Below are 15902 nucleotides of genomic sequence, written 5' to 3'. Positions count from 1 at the left end.
AGAGTGTGAGCTGCACGTTGGCGTGTTCAGTTGCTGAGCGTTGTTGTTTATTAAGTGATGGGAGCGCCGCAAGGGCGGCAATCAAAATCATAGTCGATAAACTCCTGTGAGTGAAGAATGTAGGAAAAGCGAAACAAAAAGGAAACAAATGTAGAAATGAATGCAAAAGCTAGAAAAGGTAGAAAAGATAGCGTCAGCTAATTCAGACATAGCCTGCTATGCAATAAGTTTTGCGTACCGTGCTGGAACAGTGATATGCGTACGTTCATTCCCAGCGGGCGTTACCATGACAGCTTCAATCTGTACAGCCACGACACACACACACACAAAAAAAGAAGAGATAACCTTATGCATAGCGAAGAAGAAAGCGCGTAATGAATCAGTGCAAGTTCGCATCAACGAGTACCAAGTTTAATACTCGACCGCGCAGTACAACAAATGTGCATTAAATTTGTTGCCACCGGCATTATGTCAAATTTAGCAAGAACTGTCCATACATTAATATTTGGCCACTCACACGAATAAAGAACAATAATAAAGCAGTGCACTTTTCCGCTCATCCTTCTCCCGAACGTGGTTCCGTCTGTTCCACTTTTTACCCGCGGACTTCCTCGAAGCGCACCTCTATCTTTTTCTCGTTCGTCCAAAACCACGCGCTATTTCCTTCCAGGCTCGGGCGTCCGCCCGGTGCGCATAGCTGGGCTCAAGCACGCGCGCAGGCGGGTAGTGCAGTACACTGGTGCACCAGAACTGATTCGGCGTCTCTGCCTGGCGACGGCTCGGAACACCTGGCCCCGTGGGCGATGTCCCTGGAAAACCTCTCCTTCGCGCCGCCAGCTATCCCCTCCTCGCTACCCCCTCCTTCTTCCTCAACTACGTTGGGTCCCGGAAGAGAGAAACTAAATATAATGCTCCCCTCCGGCGCCTGACAGTTATGGATCGGGCCGGGCATGGGGACGCGCGCGAGCACGCACACTGGCTTTCATTGTGAACTTCGGCCCCCAGTTCGAGCTGCGGGCTCGGTGCTGTGCGACTGTGGCGTCCGCTGCTCCTCACTTGTGCCATTGGCTGACGCCCCTCGCCTACTAACGTACCGTACCATACTCGCCCTCCTCCCCCTCCCAACCCCCCCTTCAACGTCCCTTCGATCCCTCCTCCCATTTTAACGAGACTCGGGCCTCCGACTTTTGTTTACGGGTGTCTCAAATAAAGCTCGGGAGTCGCGGTTTGGCACCGATATCACCGTGCCTGATTTCAGCCGCCTTTCTCATCCGACTGCTGGTTAGAGCTCGCTCGTTCGTCACTTAGCCGCGGATTTGCATCGAGGCGAAGTCAAGCGCAGAGCGAGGTGTCGTAAATTTGCGACTCGCGCCAACTCGTTTCCTTCTGCAGGTTGTCCATGGCGCCTTCAGTATTGTGGCTTGGTCTGCGACCAGGGTCGTCAGAGCCCCCAACAACATATAGAACAGTCAAAGAAAGGAGAAAAAAATAAATAAACGATAACCCGGCAGATCTAACGCAATGTTCAAAACTAACTGAGAAAGACGGGCTAGTTGGTGGTCGATATTTGAATGCCTAATGTAACCGCGCAAACGGCAACGGAAGAAAAACGAAACACACTGGACAAGCGCTTGTCCAGTGTGTTTCTTTCTTCATCCGTTGTCGTTTGCGCGGTTACATTATGCTTCAAAGTTCGAAACTAAAAGGCGTTAAGCTTGTTTGCGTTGGCGAGGTTGCAGCAGTATACAGCAGATGACTCGAGCTCAGGCTTCGTCGCCTGTAGCTGTTAGCTGTCACGAGGACGAATGCTATGTACGATGCTTCTTGAAGGAAGAATGGGGATTAGAGTTGTGTGCACAGAGAAGTACGACACATATCTAAATACAGTTTAGGCCTCATATCTCTTACGTGGCAGGGCCCATAAATACTGGGGGATTCGTGAAGAACGGGCACGTACGTACAGCTCCTAATCAGTAGCCTAAGTTGTCTTATATATATCCACAAATATATCCGGCGGGGAAACGAGGACGAACGCCAAACCCCGGAATACAGGCAAAGAAATGCTACATTGAAATAGAATTAAAGTAAGGAAAGAAGAAACAGTATTCAAAAGAAACAATGACCTTAGCAAATCTTAAGCTTTATAGCGTCTAAAGCGGTAATACGGTACAAACAGCGCTTTTCACAGCACTAATGGCTCTGCAGTTACGTTCGCGGTGTTTCCGTCCACGCAAGTGTAATGTTTAAGAAATTCCGAACGTCATTTCATTGCATTAGTCTTTGATATTATATTTATAGCAGTAAGTTAAGGGGTTCGGGGTAAAAAAGAAATAATTTGACGTCGCATCAACTCATTTTGATTTCTTTCTCGTGATTTTGAGTGAACATCACGACGAAAACCTCAGGTAGCGCTCTTTCAGCATGATCATTGTTGTTCAACAAAGCACGCAAAAATAAGCTGGCAGAATGATGGTTCCGCATTCGATGATCAGAGAACGCGATATATACAGACCACGGAACCAGCCCGGAAATGCCCGTTGTCCAGGTTCGAGTTAAGTGATTTTGCTTTGCTTTCGACAAGGTTCGGACTTGAATAATATATCTCCGCAATTAGGGGCACTGTCCGGTATACACAGGGTGTCCCACGTAACTTGAGGCAAACATTAAAAATACGCAAATGCCACGTAGGTGGACAGAACCAATGTAATGTTGTTTGCAGTCACTTGGAGATACCCAGGTTATTTTTTTCATTCCGCCTATTTAGATAATTAGTCTTGATTAATTAATCAACTTCTCAAATACTATAATCAGATGAAAGATGTCAATGAGAAAATTGTAAAGCAACATGAAAAACTCCCGATACAGCTCTTTGTTACTCGATACGTGCTACATAAAAGTGTTTTTCCGAGCGTGAAAGAAGCCCGAAAATGTACACGTAAAATCTCCGTGCGACTGGCCGCTCGAGAGACTTGGCATTTGCATATTTTTAAATCTTGGTGCATAGTAGCTGGGACACCCTGTATATATATATATACAAGGCGCTGCAGCGAATGCTTTCGAAGTTTTTGAATAATTGCCTGTACCTGTTGGCAGAGTTCTAGTCAATGAGCTTTTCTACTCGAAGACGCAGACATTTACTTCCACAAAAAAATTGAAATATACAGTCAACTAAATAACATTTCACTAAATCAGTTTTTACCTAATTACCCTATGGCACATATTGCAATTTACAAATTCCAGGGGCTGATACTGCAAGGCACACGCACTTGAAAAGAGTTGTGTAGATGACACCATTTACGAGATATGCCCGTCAACCTTGCGGTAAAAAAATTAGCTGTCGTTCCACTTACTTTCTTAGCAAAACGTCGTTTTGTGCATTGATGCACAAAATTAACTGCAACGCCATTGCATTTCTCCGCAAACTTCGGGAATCAGTATCGTGAAACTGGTGTCTTCCTGAAAATTCGTTCCAAGTAGATCCATCTTGGGAACTTACTGGCAAGAATTTGTGAATCGGAATATGTGCCACAAGGTAATTAGGTAAAAACTTGATCATTGAATCTTTGTTAATTAATCTATTATCCATTTCAATTGCCTGTGCAAATAATGTCCGCCTCTTCGAGAAGAGCAGCTTACAGACTAAAATTGAGCTATCTGCCACAAGCAAGTTTTAAACATATTTGATAGTGTTCGCTGTGACACCCGGTATGTGAATGTTGAATGAAACCACCACTGTAGCGGTTGTACTGAGAAAGTATGCGCGGTGGAGAAAAGCAGATCAATGTCAAAAACATGAAGGCCACGTGACCTAAGAGTACTGTCCCTACGTCCACAGCAGCCAGCCATTGGCTGCAACGGCCTCCACTGATATAGCGCGGAGGAGAGGAGGCGCCCAGAGGTACAAGACTACGGAGAAATCAACCTAGATACTACGCGAGTTTGTGCACGCGTAGCTAGTCGCGTGAGAAAAACGCGACTTCTCCTCTTTGTGGGTGCGATTTTATTTGAACATTTCCGTATGCCATTATAGCTATCGGTAAAGCCTTCTTTCAATCTACATTGCCTTGCGGTAGCCTTGCGTGCCTTATACATACACATAAGACCGCACAAACGTGTTTGCTAAGCGTATACGAAGGCCTGTCGCAAAAGTTACACACACACACACACACACACACACACACACACACACACACACACACACACACGTCATAATGGGAGTCCGAGCATGACGCATGGCATGTGGGCACGTGCTTGTGAACGCGAGTGTATACGAGACAAGTTTGCGCCAGTTGCAACCAGCTCTCAACGATAGGTCATCTGACCATGAGATTGAGGCGGCCGTCCACGCCACTATACACCTTTTCAATAAACGAAATTACAAGCAAACCGCATGATATCTCCGGGCCAAGAACACAATGCGAGCACGTCGTTCGCAGAGCTTCCGGGCACTTGGTCTTCTGCTATCGTCCGCGTTCGCCACGCCGGAGGAGCTGCGCTTCGCGCAGCCTTGGCCTCTGTGTCGCGCAACAAACAAGCAGCGGCGCCTGGCAGTCAGCCCAGGCGGTGCCCAAGACGCGAGCCACAAGGGGGACCAGTTTGCCTTCTTCCCCTTTCTTTCTCCTTTTTTCTTTTTTTGATCAAAAGAGAGAGCGAGAGGGAGATTTGACCGTCATTAATCATACTGCCACGAAGGACATCCGCATAAATCCCCGCAATCCATCGAAAGCTCCGGTGGGCCAGTTTTATGTAACGCCGGTCCGCGGGCTCTGAGCGGGCCGCGGAAGCCGCGCGCTCGTATGCCAAACACACAAACACGCTTGTTTTTTTCTCCCTTGGCGAGGGTTGGGCAGCGCTGCCGGCTCGCGCAAAGTGCTCTCTCGTCGCCGCAGCCGCCATGGACGAGTCGAGAGCGCTGGCGCGCTCGCATGGTCGCGGATCCAAGCCTGGCGCGCGCACCCCGCGCCCGACGAACGCGGAGGGGACGTGCCCATTACGCCAGAGGCGTTCCGGCCGTGCGCGGCATTATACCGCGGCTCACGCTTGAGCTGCAACGCGAACACACGCACGCACACACGCGCGCGCGGGCGAAGCGCGCAATTTCTTTCTTTCGCGAGGCACAGGAGAGGATAACTTCGGGCGCCGTAGAAGGGGAACGGAGGAAACGAAGACAGCGTGGAACAGGGGGGGTGGGGGTGGAGGGGATGCAGTGGGGAGAGATCTGGATGGGCTTCTGGAGCGCTTTATCCTAACAAGACAGCTCGTCGCTACTGCGGCCGCCGCCGCCGCCGCCGCTCCAATCTCGTGGTGTTGAAATTCAAACGAGGTTTCACCCTCTCCCACGGTTGCACGGCGGCAGCCTCCCTTCATTGCCCGGGCAAGTGTTCCCGAAACCACCCCGAGAAGGGGCGAGACCGAGGCTGCGGCTGTAGGGAGAGGGGGAACAGCGTAGCGCAGTCCCCGCCGCCACTGCACTATACCGGCGGCGACGGCGTCCCGAAAATGGAATCATCGATTTCTCTCGGGGTGCGCAAAAAAACAAAACAAATGAAAGGGGGGAGGGGGAGCAACACGCGCAGAAGCGTTTGCAGCGGCGGCAGCCAGCTTGAAGGAACGGGGAAGGCGTCGCCATCGCGAAGAGAGGAGAGGGTTGCGTATGCAGATGCGGGAGCTGCCCCGCGCAAGCGCTTGCACGTCTCGCAGCAGCAGCAGCAGCAGCGTAGATGCCGGCGGCAGCGAGAGACAGAGAAGGAGAGGGTATATAATGAGAATGCGCGAGTGTAGACGGTGCCGCCGCCACAGGCCCGTCCCAGAGGCGCGAACGCCCCAACAACGACAGGCGCCGCGGCGTTAGGCAATAATAAAAAAAAAAAGTGGGGGGGGGGGGACAGGGGAAGAAAAAGCAAAAACAGCACCCGACTTTTGCGGCTGTCTTTGCTATACTTTTTTTTTCTTGCGTCGCTTCGCGGCGGGCAGAGATTGGAGGCACGTTTGCGTTTGCGAGTCCGGTTTATCGCAAGCCTCGCGAGGAGGGACGAAAGTGTAGATGGGAGAGGAGACGAGCCCAATCTCGTTGTTTTCGAATTCCTATTAAATGGTGCTCCTGAAGGAAGGAAAGTAAGTAGCCCGTAGAAGAACGGTTAAGCGGCAGCGGAGGTGCGAGCATGCCACCACTCTCTCTCTCTCTCTCTCTCTCTCTCTCTCTCTCTCTCTCTCTCTCTCTCTCTCTCTCTCACGCGTTAAACACGTTTCTGGCTCGTCCAAATTTAGACGTGCCAACACGGAGTGATACAACGTACTTGATCGCGTTTGGCTTTTCGTCGCGTTACCATTCGACAGCGTTTACTTCGCTACACCGGCAGATCTTGCAGGAGAGAGAAGGAACAATCTTAGTTTAAGGAAAAGTTCGATTTCTCGGATGACGTTTAGTGTGAGCACAGTTCCTGCGAACGACGTCACAGAAACGTGACTGAGCTCGCGAAGCTTTTAGTCAGCAAGAAAATATTCGGCGGGTGCCATGGATATATGCGCAATAACTTTTGGCCAGTCCCCAACATTCTTAATCATATTTGCGCATCATAGTTTGTGAGCACAGGTCAAGGTTTGGAATACAAACCACGTTGTAACTGGTGCCAAAACTAAGAAGAAAAAAAAGGATATGCAAGCGCCACGTAGCTGGATAGAATCAAGGTAATGCTGTTTGCTTTCGATTGGAGCAAGTCAGACTATTTCTTTTAATATTTCGCATAATTACATAATTAGTTATTATTGACTAATCAACTGCTAAAATATTATATTCAGAGCAAAAGTGTCAGAGAAAATTGTAGACCACGCTGAAAGATTCCCAATCTAGCTTTCTGTTCCTCAATACGTGCATGCCACATAAGAGTTTTTTTTCCAGGTCCGAAAAAAAAAAGAAAACCCCGCGATATGCGAAAATGCGCCGCGCGACCAATCGCGTGGTGCATAGGGTATCAATGTATCCTTCACGAAAACATATGCAGGGATCTTTTTACTTGCCAAGGTTGACGACTGGGCGTGTTGGTATAGCGAATTAGAGGTTGGATTGCGCAACATTTTCACGAGACACGCAGAAGAGAAACACACACCACAGAGCACAGAACACATACCGCAGATATCTTTCTACAACTTAATGCGGTGCAAAGACAGAAGTAATTTAGCTGTATACATACATACTTCTTGTGGATGAAGCGCCCAGGTACAGTGACCTTCATTGCGACACCTGAGGTCGTTAGACGCGCGTCGTGATCGAACGCGCATTGCTCATACGGCTCCGGCTCCAATTTCTCTCCGACGTCTTGTAGAGCTTTGCCTTGTTCAACCGGAACCACCTATATATTGCTTTGGCAGCTTCGGAGTCCAGTGAGTGATAAACAGGCTTGCAGGATCAGACTCGTCGTTGTGTTATAGTGTTTCAGACGCCAGCTTCAGCCAGCAGCATCATGAAATAGCGTGGTGTAGAAGTGGGACCTGAGCGGCTAAGTCTGTCAATGAAACACGCGCGAAGACGGAGTAACATTTTATGCTGCCGTTCTCCATCACATCACGGTTTTCTTGACAAACCGACCTCATCAATCGTCCGTAAGGCAACGAACATTCAGCGCGGTCCTTCCCTCATAGAGAGAGAGAGAGAGAGAGAGAGAGAGAGAGAGAGAGAGAGAGAGAAAGGAATGGGAAAGGCAGGGAGGTTAACCGGATAAGATAGACGAGCTGCCGGGCAGAGCTAGTGCACACCGCAGTATTGTCTTCACATTAAGTGTCGAACATTCGTGTGTACAACTGCATAAACGCCCCTTTATATACTATATACACCACTCTCCTTGGTTAACCTCCATATCTTTCCCTCTTCGCTTCTCTTTCTCTCTCTCTGGCTCTCTCTCTACCCCTTTTCTGTTTCTTTCATGTTCATTTTGTTTTGTTAACTTGCTACACTGTTTATTATTGTCAGTAGTGCATGCTCGATAAATGTAGGAAGGTGAATCCTGTACCTCCGGTACTGCTTTGTTGAAGGGGCTCCAAACCACGGCAGTTGAACTCCACAGCTCACTTTTGTTCAAGACCCTTCTATATTGTACGTTGTGACACAATCGAAATAAATGAAGTTTTCATTTGTCGGGGCTATCGTCGAGTTTATACCCCGCTAAATCGACTGAGTGAGCCTATATATATGCATCGCTCGTCGAGGTTCATTCCGTGCAAACTCTGCACCGTACAATATTGACAAGACGTTGTTTATAAGACAAAGCGTCAGGAATTGGAAGGAAGGAAATTGAGGCTGGCCGCATTAACTGTCTAGTTCGAATGGCTGACTCCTGAAACGCGCCCAGAGAAGAGGGGCAGGTTTAACACTAAAGGGGAACTGGATACGTAACAAGGACAGAGTAAGAGGTGAGAAAATGCTATGTTCACTTTCTATATACAAGATTCGCGACTATAGGTCAGATTGTTCATCGTAGTTCACGTGTTTGGCACAGCATATCATTACAGGCAATACGTTACGCTATAGTCCGTACGTTCACGTCAGGTCGGGCCAGTTCGTTTCCTCGAAGGCTTCTTTATCAGGGGCGCTACATAAAGAATAGGGAAAAATAATGAACATTTCTGCAGGATAAGATATAGTAACAAACCGTTCCCTTCCCTTCGCGTTCCCTTCCAGTTTGTTTCCATCTTCGTCTAGGATATGTTGTTGTGTTGTTCCAGACTTCCTGCCTAATAATTTGATGTGTCTTGTCACTGTCACTGGTTACAAAATTTTCTAGGTGCGACCTTCTTTTTCTCACGTATTTCTGACAACGAACGTTTAGTTTCACCTTTTATCTTTGCTTGAACCAGTATTTGAACCATATATTTTTTTCCCCCATATATTTACCATGTTCTGGCCACTTCATCCTGCGGTAACTGCGCTTTTTTTGCCTGCCTGTGCTCTCGCGATGCTTTCTGTCCCTCAGCGATCGCTTCTCATATCTCCCTGTTCCACGAGCTTTCCGGTTTCTTTTTTCCTTTCCAATGAACATGTTGCTTCTCTTTTCGTATTTCTGTCGTTAGCACACTTGGAAGCTCACTATATTCCCACTCTTTGCTTGGCCATGTGCCAAGTTCTTCCCCAACTCTTGTGACTATATTTGTTATGTTTCATTATGTTTCGTTGAACATATAGTTCAACGAAAGCGCGTCATCTATTAAATGTTAACGTAACTAAAGATACCAGCGTCGCGATAATGGCAACGCATACATGCAGTCTGCGTGGAAACAACTCGCGACCCAGTTCGAGTACCGATACAAAGGAATCCCCAGATTCGGGGCACCGAACATCACTTTGAAGTACATTCACTCTGTAACTCGACCGTAAAACAAAATAGAGTATTTTAGTGCATCACATTTCGAAGAAGAAGTGGTCTGATACGTACATTTCGTCATTGTTGGCCGGGGCCTTCAGATAGCCGGTTCTGCCTATATTCATAGGGGGATGGTAAAGAAAAATAAACATTAAAGATGTCATCTTAATTCGCCTCTAGCAAGCGCTGGTATGCACGCCTTCATGCCAACCGTTTACTTATGCAAAAATTCCGCCAATCTCCATAGCTCTCGTTGAGGTGGTATAATTCATCAACCACCAGCAACGCTTTACATTTAATTAACTCTAAGCTATATAAACTATATACGAGAAAGAAGCTTACGAATGTCATCTCGTGCACACCGCCAAGACTCATTCTGAATTAAGTGTTGGGGGCGGGGGGGGGGGGAGGAGTGAGGGAAGGAGTGGTTCCACTTGTTTCGGTGAACACGTTTTTCACCAGCACGCGCGCACCAATCTCCGGGACGGCTATTTCGGCACGTTTTGCGCAGGGACAACTTCCTGTTGAGACGATACCTCAGCCAGACGTTGTAAACCGGGAACATCCAAGCCCCCGCTGAGGTCGCTCAACATTTTCTGCAGTCCTGTTTAGTTTCGCAGAGAGAAGCCCTGTCAGCGCCGCTAAATCTCACTCCGCCCTCCGCTGCACATCTCTGCATGCAAGCTTGCAAACCGTGTATAACGCATAAATGAACGCACATATAGGGGAGGGTGCACAGTCTACAGTATACACTAAGCACAGAAAAAAGAAATAATATACAGGCAAGAAAACACCCCTTTCTAGCAGGGAAACGTTGAGCGTCTGGAAAGCATGTATACACCCATCTCCCTGTTTTTTTGCCCACCTCTCGTTTGCGTTTCGCGGAGCCAGTCGGCTGGATTCTGTCTCGCTGTAGCAGGAGAAATTGGCAACGCTGCTCGCTCGCAAACGCGCCTATAGTATAACTCGGGTGTTTCTTGGCGTGTTGTCGCAGCTGCAGAAGGCCGCAAGAACTATGGCCACGGTGTATAACTAGCTTCTAAAGTGGCTGTGCATGGCGTCGCAATGCTGGGCTCGAGAACGCGGGTTTAATCGTTGCCGCAGCGGCCGCGTTTCGATGGGCGCGGTATGCAAAAGTGCTCGTGCAGCTACGGACTTAAGCGAACGGTAAAGGTCTCCAGGCGGGTTAAATTGGGTGGAATTTAATTTTAAATTTAAGACACACAAAAGCGCCGCTGCGATTACTGAAGATAACCGAAGAGTGCGAGCGTCTGTGATGCACATCAGAGCCAGCAATTTTCGCTACGTCTCGGTGGCATCAATATAGTTTATGTTCTCTCTCTCTCTCTCTCTCTCTCTTAAATATTTCTCTCCCTTTTCTTCTTTCCCAAGTGCAGGGTAGCCAAACGGTTTCAGTCCTGGTTAACCTGCCTGCCTTTCATTTGTGTTTATTTTATTTTTTTTCCCCCGCTTTTCAAGCGCGTTGGCGAGTCGCAGTTTTGTTGCATTTCAGAGTGACCGCACCCTGGCGAGAAGTAAGAATTTTGCTTCACTCGTCACTGATATTGTTTGCCTGAAGAATATAAACGGCGACCTCCTGAAAAACGCCCGGAGCTTCCACGGAGCTTTCTGTCTGACTAGAAGCACCCTCCGCGAAAACATTATATATATATATATATATATATATATATATATATATATATATATATATATATATATATATATATATCCCTGACACCGGCAGTTACAAAGAGCCCTTTGGCGATATTGTGAGACTCTGTCGCTTACTGAAAACGTATATACGATTATTATTCGCCGCAAGACCACACGTCTGCTGGTGAGCCAATGTCTAAGAAAGTACGAGTGGAGAAAACCAGATTTGCAGTCCGCAAGATTGAGTTGTATGGAAGCCTTCGACTTCTTTTCTTGCGGTGAAGTGAAGAGCGTGAACGCTTCTCATTTTGTGGCGTGCTTTCTTTTTCTCATTCCTTTATATCTGAATACTGCATGTAAAGGCATACTAAGTTATGTTGATCAAGATCATGACACACCTATGAACAGTAAGAGTGTTCCGAGATTACCAAGCATCATGGGAGCAGCTGGTCGCTTACAGAATCCGCTGGTGTGTAAACTTGCGAAAAGGAATGGAAGCGATGGCCATGCAGAAACACAACTAAACCCGGAACTCAAATCGCTCGTTTACGCCTGCTTGGCAGCTGGCATTCGTGAACGTCTTCGTCTTCCTTACTATTTAAAGTAGCAACGGGCTCTACCACTGCTTTGAATTGATCTAAAGCCTTGAAGGTTACCGATATAAGAGCCGCATAATATTAGCCTAAAAAAAAAGAAATCTGCCTCGCCTTAGAATTTCTTATTCTATCGGCTGCGTGTAAGCCGAGCATGTTAGCCACTAGATCACGCGGATTTAGTTATTCATGCCACAAATATATTCTTATATGACATACCCGCATAAAAACAACTGGAGCTAGAGAGGCCTCCTGAAAATGTGCCTATATATTTAAATAGACGTTCCTCTCCTAGGATATGACGAGGACAAAGCCCATGTGGGGTGCGATTGTTAAGGCAATAATGGTGATCACGTATTTACGCACACAGAAGTGCGACATATATCTAGCTACACTTAAGGATTGCGTACCTCTGTTGAGAAAGTACGAAGGTTGTGGGATCGTTTCCCACCTGCGGCGAGTTGTTTTTTCATCCACTTTCATTTCCATTAATTTATCGTTTTTTTATTGCATTTGTTAAGCACAAGTAATTTCCCCTATATTGTCCTTGGTGTCAGTGTTTGTTGGCTTCTTATGGTATGACTAATAAAAATCGGGCCTCTCGGTTAATCCCCTTTTTTCTCTTCTCTTGAGAAAGTGGCACATATGTCCATTCTGGAGGATTGGTCATCGATGGGCACACGCCCGGCGATTAAATTGAAGACAAAGTAAATCAAGGAATTCGTTCAATACAATGCGTTATTCCATTATGAGGACTGTCTGCTTTAGAGATACTATTCAGCTGACGCTGCATGATCAGTTTCATATTGAATATTTTCCTTCCCAGAACAAAGGCGCGATCAGAAGCACTAGTGTGTCGTTATATATATATAACGACACACTAGTGCTTCTGATCGCGCCTCTGTTCTGGGAAGGAAAATATTCAACATGAAACTGATCATATATATATCGCACGCCAAGAAAGAACAAATCTTATGCTTTAAAGATGACGAGGGCGAAATTTTCACCAGAAAAATACGTATTATATGTTTGGGTTTTGCCACATGATTATGAGTCACGCCATATAGGTGGGTGGCTGCGGATTAATTTTGACCAGTTGTGGTACTTCAATGGTCACCTAAATCAAAGTATACGTGAGCGTTCTTGCCTTTCGCCGCCATCGAAATGCGGCCGCAGCGGCCGGTACTCAACCCACAACCTCGAGCTGCGTAGCAGCTAAACGCCAAATCCACGCGCTCTGCTTCGGCGGCTGAAATGCTGACAATGTGCACGAACATATACAGGGAGACAATCGCAACCTCAGCAGCGCTTCACATTTCACCTCATATTGCGCGCGCGTATGCATCTATAGACAAGCGCGTTTAGCCGGGTATACGGAATGCGTCGTCGCTTCACCTTCCTCCGTCTAGTTCTCTGGCGCGCGCTCCGCGTCGAGAACGTATGTAAACCGCCCGCGCCCAACACACTTGTTCCGCAGGTGCAACAGCAGCGGCGGCGGAGGTGGCGGCGGCAGCCGCGCGATGACAATGGGAACAGAGCGACAGACAGATGTCTCGACGACATCGCATCCGTGCGGGAGCGGCTCCTGCGAGCGCGCGGTCGCTGCTGCCGCCGCCGCCGCCGCCGCGAGAGACTAGAGTTGATCCGGTGACTTCCGAGGCACTCCCTACACATTACGTCACGCCGACGCCGCGCTACGCGTATACCGCCGTATCGAGTCGGTCGCGCTACCGCGCTCTGCGCGCGCGTGTGTGTTGCGTCGGAGGATTAAAGCGGTGGCGGCGAAACGACGCGTCGCATGTGCACGTACGCCTCTGTTAGCCGGCTGCTGCTGCTGCTGTTTCAGCAGAGGCTTCGTCTGTGTGGTATCGTGTCTGCGAGTGCAACGTTGATACGCATGCGCGAGCGTGCGCGCTTGTTCGATGCACCAGCGAATCCAAGTGGTCCCCGAGGTCTCTACCGGAGGCGTATAGATACGCGTCGCAAGGCGCGCTCGCCGGCATCGTCGCCCGACTGCCGAACGCGCCTCGATCGGAACCTGTCGGCGAGGTATTGAAGCCACCACGACGCGGTGCAGGGAGTACTGCTCGGCAAACGGTGATCGCGCCAACTGAAGCTACGGTCCGAGCTGTCGGCGGCTGGACTTACGTTTTTTCTCGAAAGCAGTGAGTGGCCACCTGTCGCGTCTTGTTTTGCGCAATGAGACTTCCTTTCCATCTCCTCCCGTCAGTTATGTCCCCTTCTTTTTTTTTTTTTGGTTTTCTTATTTTTCTTACACTACAGGGTTGGTCGCAGCGAGCGAGCGAAAACATTACTCGTAGTCTGTGCACTTAAGTGAGATTAATGAAGCTTCGCATGCATTCTTATTTGTCTATATGGCATCCGCGTTAAGGCATTGCACCGCGTAAAACGTAAAACGGTCGGTTATATTTATATATTCTCGCTCGTTTGTCTGTTTCGTCATTGTGTTGGCTTTTAATTCAATTGAGATGGAAGGCCGTTATCAGTTATGTTACTTGACTTCAATATGGCAATTGTTTGCAATATATTTTGCTCTGAGGCAGTACGGGCCGGCCATACATTATCCGGCCTGAAATCATATGCCCGCCTGTGTGCCGCTTGATTATGTAAACTGCGGAACGGTCTATTGAACGAATCTCTTATGCAGTGAATTGAGACCTGCGCTTATAGAAAGTAGACATAATGGAGCGTTTTGCATTAGTAATTTTGTTTCTGCCTCGCATTCTTCAGTATGCGCTACAGCGAGGATGGCCGCTGTAAAAAAGAGTATACTATACGGTGAATATATATCCTATAGTGAAACAACAACTATACAAGTAGTAGGTTCCCATGTCTCACGCGTAGTCTTTTCAGAGCACCTACTTGACAATTCGAACCGCCAGCAAAATTAGAGCTTCTGTGCTCGCGAAGGCTGCTTCTCAGTGACAAACGCATTCATTGTCGTCTCGCCTGAAATCGGGATTGATTGACTGCCGCATATTGGCATCAACCACTACTGTGTGCACATATGTATACTGCCCGATAAACGTGCACCCAGGTATCGCTTTCTCACAGAAAAAAACGATAACATACCCGTATCCCATACAGGAGGCATCACAGAAACCTTCTAAACACAAAGCTATACATGTACGCGCACCAAGCAGGTTGTGCAGGAGTACAGTTTATGCAGCAGTGCAGGATATACAGGCATGCACAGGGTATGCGACTTCCCAGTGTACCGCATACAGTATAGACTATGCAGTGCTGCAGCGTGCGACCTGTGTGCAGTATACATAGGGCTTCGAAGTATACAGCATGCAGTATTGTAGTTACGAACGGTTTGCATGAGAGAACTCCGCAGGCTGCTGCACACGGTATACACGGTATGCAAATCGCACGCGAACTACACGTATACAGCTTCGCAGCTTACTATACGATAAACCGTGCGCATCCTATTGCAGTGCACAAACTGCATGCATGCGAACCGCTCCACAGTGGCGACCGATTAAAGAACGCAATATTAGTGGCTTAGCAAGGAGCGAAATGCGTGCCTGAACTTGAGCTTGTTGGTACGGCTTCATAACCGGGAAACGGCGCGATTAAACGAGACAGGAGAGACGGACAGGCCAGCGCCTGTCCTGTCCGTGTTTCCTGTCTCGTTTTGTCGCGCTGTTTTCCCGTGATGGAGTGAAACGGGAAAGCTAGAGCACGTGTACTCCTGCCTCTCATGGTAATGTTCGTTTATTATTTCACTTGGCTTAATCGATATGAATAGTATTTTCCCCAAGCAATACTAATTGTAGGCTGTCGTTAGCCTTTAGTTAAAATTATAGGTCGATCCTGCACCGAAAACGTGCCGTGACGCCAGACTTAGTGCCAAACTATAATCAGTGCTGACTGCAAAAAGAAAGGAAGTGGGTTAAATGATTCTTTCAAGGTTTGATGGGACATTTTATTACTGTATTCGGCGAGTACCCCCCGCGACAAAGTAAAGGAAATGCTTTTGTATTCATAGACATATAATTGATAGGTGTGCTTACAATGCGTATATAGATATCCTTTATTGGTTACTATATTTAAAAACTGAGATTTAAGTATTACGTTCTTCTATTGCTCCGTCTTTCCATAGAGGCATATATGCCAGCTTTCCGGCTTAAAAAAATAACATAATCGCATTAATTCGAATACTATTCAGCGTAAGAACTATGAAAACAATTGCGGGCAAAATTGACACAAAGAAAAAGTGAGGCGTTGACTACGTTAAAAGGACCCGGACTCTGCCGCAAACTTCAGCTACCACAAT

The 15902-nt window shown here is 47.7% G+C and overlaps 1 protein-coding gene across 2 annotated transcripts in view; it reads left to right on the top strand.

Moving 5' to 3' along the window:
- LOC142583165 (homeobox protein Hox-A1-like) overlaps nt 1–15902 on the top strand; it is a 193011-nt gene that overhangs the window by 71141 nt on the left and 105968 nt on the right. The window contains exon 1 of one of the 2 annotated variants that reach the window (XM_075693517.1): nt 13259–13764. The exons of the other annotated variant lie outside the window; for it this stretch is intronic. The gene's annotated coding sequence lies outside the window, so the exon portion shown is untranslated. Of the gene's footprint in view, nt 1–13258; nt 13765–15902 lie in introns of those variants that run through there. 2 annotated transcript variants of the gene reach the window in all.

This window comes from Dermacentor variabilis, chromosome 5 (assembly GCF_050947875.1).
Source record: "Dermacentor variabilis isolate Ectoservices chromosome 5, ASM5094787v1, whole genome shotgun sequence".
NCBI lineage: Eukaryota > Metazoa > Arthropoda > Arachnida > Ixodida > Ixodidae > Dermacentor > Dermacentor variabilis.
This window is presented reverse-complemented; position numbering and strand designations above follow the sequence as displayed.